General features: G+C 40.7%; 1 protein-coding gene across 20 annotated transcripts in view; it reads left to right on the top strand.

The window, feature by feature from the left end:
- Positions 1–2,529: 2,529 nt before the first annotated feature.
- Positions 2,530–16,822, top strand: part of PPFIBP2 (PPFIA binding protein 2) — a 94,768-nt gene continuing 80,475 nt past the window's right edge. For 16 of the 20 annotated variants that reach the window (XM_040702060.2, XM_040702068.2, XM_040702067.2 and 13 more), the window contains exon 1: positions 6,469–6,582. The gene's annotated coding sequence lies outside the window, so the exon portion shown is untranslated. Of the gene's footprint in view, positions 2,810–6,468; positions 7,259–11,765; positions 11,803–16,822 lie in introns of those variants that run through there. The other 4 variants (XM_040702064.2, XM_046942203.1, XM_046942197.1 and 1 more) reach the window with 3 other exon arrangements.

The following is a 16,822-nucleotide window of genomic DNA, read 5'->3' on the forward strand; positions in this document are numbered from 1 at the left end:
CAAGTTGGAAGGGACCCACAAGGGTCACTGACACCAACTCCTAGATCCACACCATAAAATTGGTCACCTTAAGCTTATCTTGTAGTCAAAAAGAAAATATTTTTCCCCACCCACAATCTTCCTGCAACAGAAACCTCTATCGATTTATCAGGCATAGCACTGAAATGCAGGTGGCACAATTCAGTTGTAGCTCATTTTGCAAGCCATAGTTTAAATAACTCCCTTTAAAAGGGCTATAGGGCAAAGAAATAATAGGTTGAACATACATTTCTAGGTAAACCAAACTTTCTGGTGAAGTGTATGTGCAGACTAATACAAGTCTGCTGTTACGATATTTACCTAATGTTACTCGCTACATTGAATAAAAGTGTTTTTATTCATAACAATCACATTTCATCCTTGATCATGTCTATGCAGATGTACTTGGTTTTCCTCACAAAGCAATCAAACATCACATGACTGACTGTCCAAGAAAAGCAACAAAGAATGTTCATAAACAAGACATGAATACTTTTTGAAAAGGAATGTGCTATGTCCACAGGAATAGAATCCTGATAGCTAGCAGTACACAAGCAAGGAAAGTTCAAAGGTGAATTCATATCCCTGTTCATACCATTACTTCAGGGAAGCAAATATTTCTTTTCTTTGTGCATGTTTATACAATTGTACTGAATAAAAATCAGCATTTTAGATTCTTGGTGAATCATGAATCAGCCTTTATTAGTGAATGTTACAATTGTGTTTTTTTTAAAGGAACCCAAAAGGTAAGTCTTATCTGCTAATGAGCACATGAATATTTGCAGAAAGAAAATCCTGTATGCAATAACAAAAGCTAAATTATTTCCCAGGCTGAACATGCAAGTCACAATTCAGATCTACATACAGAAACTCACCACCCTAAGCAACAACAACAAGAACATATTCGTTATTGTACTAGTAAGCTTCTGATACTCAGGTGCTCCTTTCAGAGCATTTGTTTACCTCCATCCTTGGGTTTTACACAGGGACTTTAAAATGAGATCTATGTATCTGGCAGAAACTAACAAATACACTAGATTTGTATCCCAGTTTGAAAGAAAAGAGTAAGGAGATTTGTTTTGGCCATACAGAAGAAAGTAAAGTTCTCATATGGCTGACGTTATTTATCAACCCCCACTAATTCTTCCCAATTTCTATAAGGTATGCTATAAAGTCTAAAGTCTAGTTTCTTAACAACCAGCTCTGAAGGTTATGGGTGATATAAATAAAATTTAAGTGTTTATGGTCAGTTTTTTTTCTGCTGTGATACGTTCAGTTTCCTATATTAGTTAATTTAAACATAAAAACTTCACAAATTTTTGCCTGTTATTTCTAAAAAGCTAGCCAAAGTATGGTGACTAAGATACATGTAGACACTTATTAATAAAGCCTATTGCTTAAAGACTGAGTAAACATAGTAAAGGCACCTTAGCTTTTAAAAAAGCATATGAACTGCTAGAAGTCTACAGTCTGATAGAAATAAAAAGTATGATTTATGTGCTTGATTCTACTTCAGAAAGCCAAAAAGATTATCTGTGAAGGCAAAAAGAGTATCAAAGCGAGCAGAAAGGAACAGGCAACACAGAAGAAACTAGAAGCCAGACACCACAAAAAGTCAAAAAAGCTTCTTTTGATAAGCATAAGACAAAAGAAAGCATAGCAGTAACAGCAGAGTAGTAAATCCCACACCACAGCAATAAGGCTTTGCTCAAACACAACCACTATGAATACAGAAATAAAGGAAAGAAGCCACTAACTTTCAGAAGACCTCAAGTATGTAGCGATCTCCAACAAGATACTCTTACCTCCACTGCCAACCCTTAAATGAGGTCTGGGAAGGGGTGGATCCTGGCTCCAGCCCTTCCGGTCAGGAGCATTGCATTGCATGCACCTGAGCTCCTCCGGGTTGGCCCTGCCTTCACACCAGGTGCTCAATTACTGGTTCAGGCCATGACTTAGCATCTCCACTACAACAGGAAACACACATTTTGTATGTTACAGGTTACAAGCCTCCAAGGAATCTGAAAATCTAGGATTTCCTTTTAAATGTCAGTTATGGCCAATCACTTAAAACTACTCATGCTAAGGCACACGTATGCAGCTTATCAACTACTGGATCCAAGACAACCATTAGAAGTAGAGCCCTACTACCTATCTGTTGGCGATTGGTTGTGGGCTTGTTGGAGTTCTCCTGTAGTAGATTTCAGTGACTGCTTGCAGGCTGATCTTTTAAGATAATTTTAAGACATGTGTCAGCCAAAGATTTCATTATACCTGATTGATGTACTACCTGATCTTCTTTAAATTTCCATAGAATGTATAGTTTCTTTACTCTGTGAAGACATATTTTAGCAAACATCAGAAAATACCAACAAAAGAAAGCTGAACAGTAAACAAGCTGAGAGCTCAGGCATGTGACTGAGTTATTGCACCTCAGCTGAATCACACTAACTGACCTTGCCTGCTCTTGCAAACGCAGAGGTCAGCTGAAAGCCGTTTAAGCTAATCTTTACTGCCTGGGAGCTGCAACAAGTTTCACATCATGGTTTGCTTTCATAGTTAAGTAAAAGGTATTTTGTTATACCAGACTAAATGAATTGTGATACCAAATGAAATATACTGGAGGTGTTTGAGGATTTTCTCTAAAAGAAAGAGGAAGAGATAACTTCTGCATCTGTACGATAATGAGATAAAGAACTGCACAGTAACAACCATCAAAATCAGAAGTGATCAAGAGTGTTGTCTGGAAAAAGAAGAGGCAGACCCTTGCCTTCCACCTCAGAATCTTCAGGTAGGACAAACTTGGAATTATCCTGTTGTTACAGGCTCTCCTATGTTTGAAGTTAGAGGACTAAAGAAAAGAACTTTAAAATACTCACAGAAGATATATCTTACTTGACTCAAGCCTAAATGCCAGCTGGAAACATTTCCCAGTGTGTAATAGAACTGGAATTACTTTCTAGCATGTATTTTTTTTTCTACCATACAAAAAAATTCAAACAAATCTGGACAAACACCAAATCCCACAGCATTCAGAGTTCAGTTTGATTGAAGTGAGTTCCATTGCCTCAGTATAGGAAGTGGAGTAACAGTGTATGTGGTAGTGTATTCTCCATGTATGAGCTTGTAGTAGCTTACAGTAAAACTTCATTTTCTAAGCTGTATTAAGAGGGCCTTTGCACGATGGTAAGAATGAACTTGGAGGCAGATGTTTTGAACAGCCGTGTCTGCCTGAAAAGGCTGCACCTGCCCTCCATTGGATTTTCACATACTACGGTAGGATTGTCAACCCTTAAATAACTACAAAACATTTAGACAGAGCGATTACCTGGCAGCCAAGAATTGCTCATTCTGAACACTTTCTCGAGATCGTTCATACCTCTTTTAAAAGATGAACGCTAGGTGGAGCTAGAACCTTGGAGCTCTACTGGCTAAATTTAGAGAGTTACAGCTGTCTGACGTGCAATTCCAACTAACTAAATTCTAGCAGCCAGATCAATGGCTCTTTTAAATGGGTTTTAAAATGCTGAATAAAAGTAATGGTACGTTTCTAAAAGCATTTTATGAGCTGCCCATTTAAAATTTCTGGAATATAAGCAGAAGACTGGAGGAAAAAAAAATCAGATAGGTTAGTATTCTCTAGGAACACTATATGCAAAGTAATCAAAATTAGTGTATTTCATCTGCCCTAACACAAGATATCTGAAAAGATGATGGTGCGCTAAACAGAGGGGGAAAAATAGTAAGTTCGGTTTTAGAAACAAATATCTCTATCTGTCCAGTAAGATTTCAAGATTAATTTTATGCAGAGACAAACTGTTTTTATTTCAACTCTCATCTAGAATATCTCACCTTAAGTCTACTAAATAATGCCAGGAAAACAGGGAAAAAAAATGCAACAAATCTTACTCATTTTCAATGGACATCTGTTTAAAAACGTTTCAAAGAGTGGGAGAAAGCTTTCCACCTAAGCAGAGGAAATTGGTAACACATCTGGCAACAAATCTCTCTTAAAGATAAGGGAGGGTAAGCTTTCTAATGAAACACAATGGATTAGCTGTATGGAGTCAATGGGGAATATCTACTCTGTGATTTCCAGCCTACAGTTTATTTAACCAAATTCACATGAAATGAAACTTCTGAGTATTTAAAACTGGATATTTTTCATAGATGAGTTACACAGTGCATGTTGTTTCCAGTCCTGCATCTGGATATTTACCCGTTATGTTTTAATGTTGATGTTTCATGTAAGACACAGTCTGTGAATGACTGCTGTGATTTGGGGAAAGAACTGAAATGACACTGTGGCTAACCTTTATTGTAATTATCTTCTGGAAAGAAAAGAAAAAGCTAAATAAGGATATATCTTGTGAGAACTATTAAGTTGATTATTTAAAAAAAGTGGAATTGTTGGGACTGAATTTTAACTACATTTCTTGATGATGATTACTCTAATAGTGTAATTTTAAGATTTACTAAATTTTTTCAGTAAATATAACAGCAATCTGGACTACAGTGCAATGGTAATTATATCTCAGTGAGATAAATTGTTAAAGAGCAACATCTGGGAGCTGACATATCTCTCCACTGATTTCAAAGATGGAAGAAATGGAAACAGTCCTTAGAGCAGTATCCAGCAGTGTGCTCTTCCGGGTTCCCTACTTGTTTTTTTTCATACGTCTTTCTTGAGGAGGATGATTCTGCTCTCCCTGAATAAGCTTCATTGTTATATATGAGAGGCAAAGTCTTAACACAATGCTAGCTTTGTGACAGTAACATGTCTGCACTACTGCAGAAAGAAACCACTCTTATTGAAGAAGGGACTTATGGAATGGTAATTAGCCATGAGGACAGGACAGCTGAGGTAGAGCTTCTGCAAACTGCTACAGTGAGAGAGAGACAGAATTAACACACTGCTGTGAAAATGGTAGTCAACACAACTTAGGATACACAGGAACAACAAGCTAGAGTTAGCCCAAAATTTGGATTCTCTCCTATGGTACATTATGTAAGCATGAGCCACCATTACCTCATAGATAATGATGTAAAGTGATAACAAGTGAATTCTGCAGCAATGGCAGGATGCAATTTTGTATTTTGTACTTTGTGCTACTCAAACACCGTGCTTCTACCCTTAACAGCTACCCAAGTGAGTGGCAGTAATTGTACAGCCTCTGTTCCAGGTCCCGTCCCTTCACAAAACTCGGGCTGGGCCATGCTCTGGGCATGTGCCAGCAGGGCCTCAACAATTCCAGCTCAGGTGTGAACAAGACAGGAGGTAACAAAGCTACATAGCCGTAAAGGAGTACATGGGGTCCCAGATGGTGCTTTCATCGTGTGGAAAGTCACCTGGGCACATCCCTAGCCAGTCAGAAAGGCAAGTTGGGGAGAAGAAGAAGAAAGCAGACAGGTGTTGAAAAGATTTCTCTGCTTTGCCCAGAAGGATCCAAACTCCACTGACGGTGAAACAACACTGCAACAAGCGCTGCTACAGTAATAGTTTCTGCTATCAGTATTGTGAAAGATATGTGCCATCAAACATTATGCAGTTGACACACCTCCATACAACCCATTTAATAAGATTACCTCAAAGCTGAGAGGTAGACAAAGAAAAAATCAAAAGCAAGCCAAACCCAGCCTTTGGATTCTTGCCAGTTTTAATTATTCTTTAGAACGTTCAGAGATGTATCAAAAGCATTTCTGCCTCCCATTTTCTCTCTTCCCCCACTTTTGGGCATGTTTGCTTTGACGCTGAGACCCAATTCTTTAGCAGGAATATCTGTTCCACGACTCAAGGTCTCGATCTGGTGCATAAGCTTAAGAAAAAACTGAAATCGTACACAGCTCTTCACAGGGGCACAGAGGGCAGTGGGAAGAGGTTGGGGGCTTTTACTTGGGAGATACTGGAGACTCATTTGAATGCTTTCCTATGAAACCTAGTGTAGGGGGGCTGCTTTGGTAGAGGGGCTGGAGTAGGTCATCTCCTACCCCTACAATTCTGTGATCCTGTGTAAATGTTTCTACACTTACAAACAAACGAGCCAAAAGGGAATTTTAAAATTGGGTATAATCATTGGAAGGACTGCAATCACGTTAAACATCAGGAGTGTTAAATAAGCTTAGGCTATCCAGCTGGAAGTGACCGATACCACAGGGGTAAGGCTGCATGCGGCCGGTTGAAATGGAAATGCTCCACAGAGAGCAAAAGGTGCGTGTTTTAATTACAAGCACTCGAAACTCTTTATCTGGCTTTCTGCTAAGCGCTTACCGTTGTTCAGTCAAAACCGATTTAAGCAGAGGTGCTCAGACGTGTGCTACAAGAGAGCCGTGCCAGCGCCGCAACGGGCGACCCGTCTGGGCGGGAACACGACGGGAAAAGTTATCGCGGTGTCACGTGCGGCGGGGGCCGCGCGCGCCGCGCTCCTCGTGCTCGTGTGGAGAGCGGTGCGCGAGCTCCGGCGGCGCGGTCGCGCAGGTCGGTGCCGCGGGCAGGCGCTGCTTGCTGGGCGGGCTGCAGCTGCGGGCGCTGAGGGCGCGGGCTCGGCGGTGAGGCGGCGGCTGCAGGCAAGTCAGCGGGGCGGGGGCTGCCGGCGCTTTCTGGGGCGGTTCGGCTGGTTTTTAGCGGGCGATATTCCGCGAGCGCTGCCGCAGATGGGGCTGCAGCGCTTGCCGCTTTCTCCTTTGAAGCGTGTTTTTAATGGTGTTAGGGTTAAGGGCTCCGTGCTGTGTGAGAAGGTTTTTAAATAGACGCGGCTCTGAGGTGCTGCGGTGTTTATTCTCTCAGGGAGAGAAGTTTTGAAACTTGAGCTGCAGCGGCGGTTCAATAAATAAACTGTTGCGCTGACATGGAGCAGTCGGCTGGGAAATGCTGTCAGCGGTGACGGGCGGGCACAGCCACGGCCCCGAGCGAAAGGCTACCTCAGGAGGGGGGGCTGCTGCGACGGAGCAGCTGGGAGATGGGGCTGGAAGAGGGCAGGGCGTGGGCTGACAAGTGATCCCCGTCCCAGGGCTCCCCTCTCGTTCTTTCACGCTGATAAGATGAAAACCATCTCCCTCTCTGCAGCTGTGAGGGTGATAAGCGACCGTATGCTTTTAGGTGCCAACGTGCGTTCGGTTTTGCGTGGAGCGCCGTGAGACGTTCGAGTGGCAGCCCGGTGGATCCGACCGCCTGCGGGTGGAGCGCCGCGTGTGCTTTGGGTGGTTTGTGTGCACCACAGGTGGTGCTTCCGTGGTCATAAAGGTCTTGCACCACACCGCATTTTCAATTGAGGGGGTTCGACGGGAGAGGGAACAGTGAGGGGTGTTTCTCTGCCCGGCTTCTTCGTTGTTCTTTTCTTTTTTTAAACAAGGAGTGGCAATGTGTGAGCAGGTGCATGAAGGGCTTCGTTCTGAGAGCCGTATGGGAATCTGGAGGGAGTAGATTGAAGGCTGAATCTCAGTTTTCCAGATGTGCTGATATGCTTTGCTTGTGTTCCTGACTTTGACTTGGATCTGCTCTGTGAACTTCATTGCATTTTCCTAATGGAGAAATGCTCGGAGGAGAACCCACAATACCAGAAGAGGGAAAGGTCAAATAAGGATAAACCTGAACAAGCATGGGTTGTTTTTAAGTGATATGAATTTGCTGCTATCCCAGTTGGCAGCAACTGTAAGGGCATCCTGCACCTAAAGGAAACCCAGTGTAAGTTAGAGCAGTAAAAGACCTCAGAGGAACTTTAAGTTGGTCTTCTGGACGAGTATGAATATGGGAGGGAGAAAAATGATGTCAAGGCCCCAGAAATGAGACTTTAGCTGAGCTTAAGACTAATGTTAATCTGTTGTTGCTAATGTTTGTATCTGTTGTTGACATACGTGACGTGCCTATAACTCTCAAACTAGCAATAGTATCCCTTCCCAAATCTTAAATGCTTTATTTGTCCATGCCAGGTAATAATCTAGAGGCTTGACAAAATAGCAGTTTATCTGTCGTACATCTAAGACTCTGCCCTGTGAGAAACAGCAAATTAAAAGGAGGGGGCAGGAACTGATTAATCTCCTGTTTACCTGGAGTATGATAGGAATTGGGCTGGGAGCATTGTTACCTGGTTGCAGGTTCCCTTGAAGCTTTTCTCTTCTGCCACAGAAAGAGTTGAAGGAATGGTTGCAGAGGACATTGCCGCTGCCATCTTTGTCACTCCAGCTACCTTATCCATATTAGGACTGTGCTGGAAGCGAGGACAGCAAGGAAGCAGGGAAGGCATAAGTAGAGCATCCTGGGTTCTTGAATCAATTCTTCTCCATGTCCAGTCTGTATGTTGAGGGAGATCCAAAGCAGGGCGAAAGAGTGGTCTCTGGCTTTTTCCCACCCTTTCCTCTATCATGTTTTTGTTACACTGAGTGTCTGCTGCTCCAGATTATCTGTGCAGGCTCTAAGGCATTACATACTGCATCTCTCACTGGTGAAGTGTGTGTGAGTGGAAGATGTGAAGAGAACAGGTGGAAGAGAGTAAGTGAAAACCTTAAGAACAAAGGAGGAAAGCAGAGGAGATTATGCTGTGAGTGCAAAAGTAGAGAAAATGAAAAAAACTCAAGGAGGTGATCTACTCTATTTTTTTATTTTTACTTCTTTACTCCTTGCAGCTTTGCTTTTGCTCTCATTTGTCACTTGTTTCCAGTTTGCTTTTTTCCCAGCCCTCTCTTTTTAACAGAACAAAACAACAGAACCTTAAAGCCCTCATCCCTAGACACTGTTCTCACTCTTATTAGACTTTCATAAACTTAGTTCACTTCACTAGAGCTTGGGAGGAAAAATGTTTTGAATTCTCTTTCATCTCAAACAAATGAGGGCCTTGACCTGGAAAGATTAGGAAAGCTATTGGCTCACATAGGTAATGCAGAGCCTCTGCGTGGCTTTAGATATCTGTGGTATGCTTCAGAGGATTTACTGCTTATCAAAACAGAGAAATTATGCAGGAGGAAATGTGTTCTGTGATAATGATCACTCGGTAAAGATACAACATTCTAATTCAACAAATTATCCCAAGCAAGGCTTTTCTGCATTTTCCAGAACTAACTACTAGAGTAGGAATAGTAATGCAATGAAACATAACCTGTGGTAGTAGAGAAGAATCTTCAAAAACTGCTTTTATGTTAGTGAGGTTTCATTGTGCAGATCTGTGCACAATGTTTATAATCTCCATTTGCTCCCTTATACTCAGAGTTCAGTAAACTCAACTTCTTCTGATATAATCTTCAAATTCTCAGAAGCTCCCAGATAAAGTTTAGCCAGCGATGGCTGCCCTTGCATGTACCAGTTACCAGGATCAGTTACCAGAGTTCAGTAGATGGGTAAGAAGTCACAGAATCTTTTGAGTTGGAAGGGACCCTTAAAGGCCATCTAGTCCAGCTCCCTGCAATGAACAGGGACATCCACAGCTAGATCAGGTGCTCAGAGCCCTGTCCAGCCTGACCTTGAACATCTCCGAGGACAGGACTTTCACCACATCTCTGAGCAACCTGTCCCAGTGCCTCACCACCCTTATCATAAAAAAACAAACAAAAAACCTCCTCTTCCTTATATCGAATCTAAATCTCTCCTCTTTTAGTTTGAAGCCATTTCCTCCTGTCCTGTCACAACAGATCCTGATAAAGAGTCTGTCCCCTTCCTTCATATAGTCCCCCCCTTTAGATATTGAAAGGCCGCTCTCATGTCTCCCCAGAGCCTTGTCTTCTGCAGGCTGAACAGCCCCAGCCCTCTCAGCCTTTCTTGTAGGGGAGGTGTTCCATCCCTTGGATCATTTTTGTGGCCCTCCTCTGGACTCACCAGCTCTGAGGTGATGAGTGTATCTGATAAACTGTGATGGCTTGAATTCTTTCTTGCCAGCCCTTCATACAGCACAGTGTTTCCTAGTTCTTTTGATTTTAAATGGATGCACACTGAAGCAACAGTATAAGAGTACTTTTATAGCTAGATGCCTCTGCCTCTATTTTTTTAACACAATGTTTTTATTGCAAGTCTCCTGTGACCTTGTAACACTATAATTACTTGGTTTTTATCACTCTATCTCGTGGGACTTATTTACTATAATCCCAAAGTGCTACTTCCCAATAGCACTTTGCTTTTATTTGGCAATTCACTGATGTACGGAACAAAGAAGTTCAATTAAAAAGGTAATTCTTTTCTGAAAGAAAAGTTAATCTTAATAGCACTGTTATCAGCATAGTTCAATTTGTGGATTTTGTTTATACTGTGTGTCTGCCAAGTTACAGTGTAGTGGTTTAAAGGACTGCAACAACAACAACCTGGATTTTAACATTCACTTTGATCACCTGTAAAGCAAGATTGTTATGGATATTGTGTAGCTTACTAGTATTTCTGGAAGACCTGTGACCCAAAGATGCTGAGGAGAAAGAGCTGTGTGTTTTCATACTGAGTAAAGAACAAAAATGCTCCCATAGGTATCTTCATGTACAGAAGACAGCCCTAACATGCAGTTTTCCTACTCAGCTTCCTGAATATACATATGTATATACATGTAAAACCCCCATTAATATGATCTCTCTAGAATGCACCCTTCAGCATGCTCTTGCAAGGAGACAAAAAGAATATTATTCTTATATTTGACAAAAAATTAATTTATAAGCCCTCAGTTCGCTCCCACTGTGAAGTTAGCTTTCTTGCTGAAACTGTGAGGCAGTTTATTTACTAAATAGTTCCTTATATGTACTGAACTGAGACTAGTTTGCTGCCTTCATAGTTGTAACATATTCTGCATGGAACTCATCAGGGAAGATCTTCAATTTATAGGAGTCACTGTCAAAAGTTCCAAGTAGTAACTGATTATATTTAAAATTATTCTGACACTCTAAATGTTTCTTTCTTGTGTTTTGTTTTCTTTCTTTATTTGTTTCTTAAGGGTTTGTTTGCTTTCTTCTCTCCTTCTGCCAGTAAAGCAGAGTACATTCTGTACAGGAGCAGTAACATACTGCTATACAGAGAACTGGAAAGTGCACAGATACTCAGTGGACAAATGAATATTTTCTTAAAGCTTCCTATACTTATGTCTCAAAGTATATAAGAGCTCATGAAGATGCTCTTCAAAATTAGTCTTGTGTTTTGCCCAGACCACTAAAGTGGGCAGTAAAAATCTGATTTGCTGCTGAATGATCAACAAGATAATGGGGAGCCATTCGTGTATAAAATATATTCTTATTTTGTATTATATCCATATGAAATGTATTCTCCTCTGTTTAACTGAATTATCCAGCTGAAATCTGAAGTAAGTGAGGATCAAAGTTGAGGGCTGAATACTGCTGAAAATGCAGCGCTTCCTAGCTTAGAGAGAAGAAATAAGATGAAACTGATTGGTGACAAGATAGTATGTGGTGGATGTCATGCCTGGACTGGTAAATAACGCATGTGACTGTTGGAAATGTAAAATGACAGAAGTGTGAACTGTTAATTGTAAGAGAAATCTTTACGTATCGCCAAAAGATGCAGTGCTAAGTTGAAGTGAAGCAGATGTGAATTTGGAGAGAACAGATCAGCAGGCCTGGGTTTCCTTCAGCGAAGTCTAGAACTAGGCTTGTGTAGCACAAATGCTAAGTCATTGTCCTGAAGCACTGATCGAGTACCTGATGGGAAGGCAGGGCTAACCCAGGGGAGCTCAGGTGCAAGCAATGCTCCTGAGTGACTGGAAGGGCTGGAACCAGGATCCAACCTTTCCCAGACCTCATTTAAGGGTTGGCAGTGGAGGCGAAGGTATCTGTTGCTGAAGATCCCTGCCTACCTGAGGTCTTCCGGTGGTAAGCGGCTCTTTTCCTTTATTTCTGTGTCTGTGGCTGCTGCGTTTGGGCTCATTCTGGTTTGCTGTAGCCAAAGACTTTGCCATCCTGTTATTATCACAATACTTTCCATCCTATTATAGCATTACAGCTTGAGAAGTGAAATGTATTTAAGGGAATCAATGTTAAGATACGCTGTATGGCAAAAAAAAAAAAAAAAAAATCATGCAGTTGCTTATCAAATGCTGAATGTGAGTCTTGTCTTCTTCAGAGCAATGATGCACACTGTATGAATATTCAGTGAATGATTCACTTACTGGCTCTGTCTCCATGCTCTAAAATCAACTGACAAGAGATAAATCTAAGCTGCTTAATTCTAGTCTGGATTTCAAGCACTGATGGAATGGCAACTGATGTTTTACTTTATCTGCTTCTGAAAACAAATCTGGTTGTTCTCCAAATTCAGAGATGATTGACCTGGGGATGCCTTCTTGTTTCTGTCTCTGTTGTTTATATTAAAATATATATATATATGAATTTCCTATCTGTACTATTTACTACTGATGGGATGTTTTCAGAAGTCATAGTTTAACAAGGGAAAATATTTGCCAGTCTGTCCCTTTAATATAGTCAGTGGTGTTTTTATTCCACTGAATGCCATGCAGTTAGTAGCATCTGCTTTATAACGCATAATCAGAACATCTTAATCTAATGACATTGCATTAATGTATTTCTGTGATGATAAATTAAGGTATGTAATGCATTCAGCTTCCAAACTGAAATACTCTGATGTTTCACTACACAGAAGGAAAAAAAAAAATCTCTATTAAAGACAGTGGATAGGTAAACCCTATTCCTAAGTAGCTTATTAAAAACAACAACACTAAACAGAATAAACCATCCTGGGGAACAGAGTTTCTGCATTTCACAGGGATGGTGTTCACTGTGCTTAATATTAAACAGAGGATGTATTAAAGCGTTATTGCATGAGACTTTTATTGACTTTTAATCTTTTAATTAAAATGTACTATTCCTCTGTAGTTCAAAGCTGAATTTCTGTTGAGTTACCTGTGTACTCTACTTGCAGCACCTTAGTGACATTACAGCCAGTGTTAACACTTACTCTATTACAAACAAGGCCTTGGGAGTTGAAGTAGGTGGTTCTCAGAGGTTCCTTCCAACCTCAATTACTCTATAATTCAATCATTCTGGGATGACACTCCCATATGCATCATAGGACTCTTCTTATGAGGTACAAATTAACATGAGCTCTTGTATTAATTCTATTCCTTTTCTTCCTGCACTAAACCTCTTCTTTTTTTCAAGATCTTATGTCCGACATAAGGTGCAAAATTGTTCTTTGGCTTATTTCTGATTGTAGCTGCTTTATATGCTTTGCAGTGAGGGTGCAAGTGAAAAGTCATACAAGCATGAGTCATCTTCCAGTGTTCATACCATCACTCCCTAAACAGTTTCACTGGAAGATTTGTGGTCATGTAGTACCTCAGAAGAAAAATAATGGCAGAACAAGTCATTGGGTCCTGGGATGTGTTCAGGGCATGTATTAACAACTTTAGAAACAGCAAGATCAAAGGAAATGTGGGAGGAGCTTCAGCCCAGACTCTCAGACATGGGCTCGTGTTATCCTTGTTAACTCTGCATTAAATGCTCTTACTACACACATAAACATGTATCTGAAGTAGTAATTTTACCCAAAGGTGGAAACAACAGTTTAAGGTCTGATCTGGCAAATCTCAGGTATACAAAAGGAAAATCTCACTGTGTAGAACTTTTTCCTTACTGGAAGAAATGAGTGGTGTTATATAGCAGTTTTGCAAGAAAAAGATCTGTTCTGGCCTGCTTTACAGAAAATCATGTAGTATGTTGTGAAAGAATTTTTAATATACTCCACTACAGTTACTCACCAGTACTCTGTCCAGTGCATGCTGCATTTCATAAGAGCTGTAGATGAGGCTAACAACTAGAAAACCGTTGCAAGAATTGTGGTCTGAATCTGTTTTGCTTTGACTGCATTCTCAATCTAGTTAGGAAACTTATTAACTTGTTTGGTTTGTAGACTGCGAGTTATGCCTTCGCTGGTTCTCACTTCACTAACTGCTTAGGCTGTGGGGAGAGGCGTGTGTGTTCAGAACAAGAGGTTTTGTAAAGGAGGGAAATTCATGCACTCGTATAGCAATTGAACAGATCAATATGATGGGAAAAGGTGCTTCACCAGAGGCGTAATGACAGAAGGATCAGCACAATAAAAAGGTGCTGTAAGGAAAGGGAAGAAGATTGCTTACCCTTATCAGAAGATTCTAGGTTTGCAGGAGAAAGCTTCACAAGGGAGGAAACTCCAGAAAGAGATCCTTCCCCTGTGGCAATCAGCCCTTAAATGGGGTCTAAGAAAGGTGCAGCCATGCTCCACCCCTTCCAGTCACACAGCTGAATTGTCTCCACCTGTGCTCCCAGGGCTGACCAGGTCCTTTCCCCAGGTGTTCAATCAGTGGTTCAGGCTGTGACTCAACAGTTCCCATACAACCGGAACAAATTTGGTTTGGATTCACCAGTCATTTTTTTTGCTAAATGAGCTAGTGGCTGCTCATGTCCTTTGAAATCCAGATTAGGATACTCAGAAACAGAGCTTCCAAATTAGTAGAGACTGATAAAACTGATGTGCTAGGTGGGCTGCTGGTAAATTTCATTTTGTAGCAAGTGCCTTTGATTTGCTTTTCTTAAATAATCAACTAAAAAGAACTGTTCCTGTCATGGACCAAAACTGTACCTTATCAATAACAGTGCAAAATAAACAACTTCCTCGTGGCAGGTCAGTATTTCAGTGCTTTTTGACATGAGCACATGGGTTCTTCTTTTTTTATTTTTCCCCGAGAGTAGAACTGCCTTTTATATTTCCACTGGGAGTTTGTAAAGATCACTGAAACTCAGCGGGCTATATCATATAATGGTAAATCAAATTTTACTTAGAAAGTTAGTATGAAGTTGTCACCAATACCAATATGATAGCAGGCTTCTATCCAGTTGCTGAACAATGGGATGAGTCTGAAAAAAGACACTGTACTCTATTTGTGGTCCTTCTACTTAAGAAGAGAAAAATAAATACATTTCACTCAATGAATGGATGCTTTGAATAATTTTTTTTAATTATCATTATTATGTTGATATTTATGCGCTGTCACTTGGCCACAGGTGCAAGGAACTTCTGAGGAATTTGTCATGAAGACAGATCAGCTGGTAGCTGGTCGGGATTGGAGGGCTGTGCAAGCTCCTACCTGAAGTCTTTTAACACTGGTTATTGTAGTGAACAGGTCTCTATAAAGGCATTATCAAACAGTTAAATACACAATTCAGTCATTACCTCAAGAAAAAAAAAAAAATAGTTTTTTTTCAGAATTGGACCAAACGCGAAACATGAAACACTCCAAAGTGAGATAGGATATGTAAAATCCTGATACTAAGTACCTATTCATGTGTCATTGCTGTTTAGGATATTCCTGGCCCTGCTACAGTATCATTCAGGCCGTGTGAAGTAAGTAAATAGTTCTGTTTCATTTGTCTTCTATGTCAGTTCAAATATTTTTTTATTCAGTGACTGAAGAAACTGGGGCTGTTTAGTCTAGGGAAGAGGAGGCTGAGGGGAGACCTTATTGCTGTCTTCCAATACCTGAAAGGTCCCACAGCAAGAGTGGGGTTGGTCTCTTCTCACTGGTGACAGGTGACAGAACGAGAGGAAATGGCCTCAAGTTGCGCCAGGGGAGGTTTAGGTTGGATATCAGGAAACACTTCTTTACAGAAAGGGTGGTTAAGCACTGGAATAGGCTCCCCAGGGAGGTGGTTGAGTCACCATCCCTGGATGTGTTTAAAAGCTGACTGGATGTGATGCTCAGGGACGTGATTTAACAGAGGGTTGTTAGAGTTAGGGCAGTATGGTTAGGTTGTGGTTGGACTTGATGATCTTTAAGGTCTTTTCCAACCTGAGCGATTCTATGTTTTTTATTTCAGAGACAGTAACTTTCTAACAACTTACTGCTTCAATTGCTGTTGTACTCCAGCATTCACCTTAGCTGCAGTTCTTCTATTTATTTTACCATGAAAGAATTTTAGGTTAGGCTGGAAGTAACACATACTAAAACAATTTTTAGGCTACAGTTTTTACTTTGGCGAATACTTTTAGATCACTATTCACATGTAAGTAATTAAGGAATTTATTTGAAGATGAATCTGGTTGAATTCCTTGAAACACTCCACAGGTGCAGTGTGATGTACTGTGCCATTGGTAGGAACTTAAAAATGCCTGGCATGACTGATGATAGGAGGTGCTATATATAACAGCAGATTTCCAGGTTCTCTTTTGTTTCATGTTCTATCGGATGTATCTACTTTACGGAAGCGGAGTGCTTGTCACTTCAGAACTCATTTGTAAGCTATAAAAAGATCACACCGAATAGTCAAAACTGGGTATTTGGTTACATGAAGCATGCTTGTTCCAGCTATAGCAATAGAGTGGAAACAGTAACGACTTGCACAGATGAAAGTGAAATAGAAAAGCTGAGCACTTGAGTATGTTTTCAGTGTTAGGACGCTGTTAAGATCCTTTCCTAGCTAAATATATTTCTGAGGGAGATAATACAGCTTTTCCATAGAACAGCTCATTGAGGAGACCTATATATCCAGTCACATGTTTGTTATGGGCTGCTGCTTGTTCCCTCTCAGGTCAGTTTCTATTTTCAGGGGTTGCTTAATCTGTCTCCAGTAATCTTGGTATTCGTGTTCCTTTTAGGGTCTGCTGAGTAAACAGGAATAAAGGATAACATGTTTTCCTCGCCACCTGTAATAATGTTTCTTCAACTGGGAGATGTTACAAGTTTCTCTGGACTATGTGGATTTTAAAAATACTGAATGTTGCTTTTGGATGTCAAGTTATTGATTTGCAACGTTGCTTCCCTAAATAATTATTTCAATCATAATTAGAAAATTATGTTAATCCATGAAGTACGAAAAGTCAGTGTGACAGAATATACCA

Source organism: Gallus gallus, chromosome 5 (genome assembly GCF_016699485.2).
Source record: "Gallus gallus isolate bGalGal1 chromosome 5, bGalGal1.mat.broiler.GRCg7b, whole genome shotgun sequence".
Classification (NCBI taxonomy): Eukaryota; Metazoa; Chordata; class Aves; order Galliformes; family Phasianidae; genus Gallus; species Gallus gallus.